Below are 1921 nucleotides of genomic sequence, written 5' to 3'. Positions count from 1 at the left end.
CCCCCCCCCGGGGCACCGGCCCCGGAGGGCAACAACACCGAGACGAACACAAGGCGCGCGCGGGGGGCACCAAGAAGCGGCCCCATCAATCGGCAGGGCGGGGGACCCACCCTGCCGATCGACGGGGCCGCCTCGTCGGTGCCGCCGATCGAGCGCCTGTCGTCGTCGACGTCGTCGAAGACGCCCGCGAGCGCCAGCACCCGCCGGTGGGGATGCGCCGCCCCGAGCGGCGCGTTGTCGTCGAGGTGCTCGAGCAGCTCCCGCTCGCGCGCGCCGATCTCCACGCCGCGCCCGAGCAGCGCGTTGGCGATGCGGAGGTCGCCGCTGAGTTGACGGCCTGCCAGAGCGGCGACGTCGCCTTGCCGTCCACGCCGAGGTGACCGAGCGTCGGGTTGCACCTGCACGCGCACGCGGAGCGGACTCGGGAACGACTCAAGTCACGGGCGTGTTTGTGGCAGGGTGACACTGAGGCGGGGGTCGGGGGTCGGGGAGGGTGGGGGGGGGGGGGTGACTATCGGTGGACGGCTTTAGATCACGGTCCACAAGCCCGCCCTCCCGACCCCGCTCCACCAAGGCCGAATCGCCTTCGAGGGCGGGCGTGCCACGCCGACCGCTGAGACGCGTTTGGGCGCGTAAAATTCTTCTTTTCTGGCGGCATGAGCGAGGTCAGCCTGCTGCTGGCCGACCTTGCGGTGGGCGACCTGGTCGCGCTGCGAGCCCTCGTCTCCGGGCGGCGGACGCGCGGCAGGCTCGACGCGCGGCTCGACACCGAGAAGCAGGACACGCTGCTCACCTGGGCCGCTCGGCACGGGCAGGCCGAGGCGGTGCGGCTGCTGCTCGAAGCCGGCGCGAGCGTTGGGGCGACGGGCGGCGGCGGCCGCGCCGCGCTGTTCATCGCGTGCCAGAACGGCCACGTCGAGTGCGTCCGGCTGCTCCTCGAGGCCAGCGCGGCGGTCGGCCAAGCCTCCAACAGCGGCGCCACACCGCTGTTCATCGCGTGCCAGTACGGCTACGTCGAGATCGCGAGGCTGCTGCGCGACGCTGGCGCGGCGGCCAATCAAGCCAATCAGGATGGCACCACGCCGCTGCTCATCGCGTGCCAGAATGGCGACCTCGAGATCGTCCGGCTGCTTCTCGAGGCCAACGCGGCGGCCAACCAAGCCGACAAGCAAGGCGCCACGCCGCTCTTCATCGCGTGCCAGAACGGCTACCCCGAGATCGTTCGACTGCTCCTCGAGGCTGGCGCGGCGGTCAATCGAGCACCGCCGCATGGCGCCACACCGCTGTACATTGCGTGCGAGAAGGGCCACCGCGAGGTTGCCAAGCTCCTTTCCTCCTACGGCGCCTCCCGCGCCGCTACGCCCTTCGGCACGCCCGAGGAGATCGCAACCGATGGAGGCCACGCCGACCTCGCCGCTTGGCTGGTCGCCAGCCGCGGTTGGACGCCGCTCCAGCACCTCGAGGCGTGCCCCGAGACTAGCGGCCGAAGGCATGAGCGCGTTGTCCTCACTCCCATTGCACCTCTTCCGCAGGCGCTCACCGTCGACCGGGCGCGGGCGCTGCTGCGCGGCGGCGCGGACTCTTCGGCCGGCGAGCCGTCGGCCCTCGAGCGGGCGCGCGTCCTCTGCTCGTGGGGCGAGTCGGATCCGACTGCTGCGGCCGTCGGCTCCACCGTCGCGATCCACTCTCTCGTCTCGCGGCCGTCGATGAACGGCAAGGTCGGCGTCGTCGTCTCCGCAAACACTTCGACGGCCCGCTTCGGCGTGCGCGTGGCGGGCGAGCCCAAGGCCCTCGCACTGAGGCGCGCTATGGCCTCTCCCCCACTCGCCGGATCCTCTCTTTGGACACACCCCACGCCTCTTGCCTCCCCTCAGGCCGGCCAACCGTAAACCCAGCGGCCGAAGCCGGTGGAGGTGGGCAG

Source organism: Emiliania huxleyi, assembly GCF_000372725.1.
Source record: "Emiliania huxleyi CCMP1516 unplaced genomic scaffold EMIHUscaffold_368, whole genome shotgun sequence".
NCBI classification, from domain to species: domain Eukaryota; phylum Haptophyta; order Isochrysidales; family Noelaerhabdaceae; genus Emiliania; species Emiliania huxleyi.
This window is presented reverse-complemented; position numbering follows the sequence as displayed.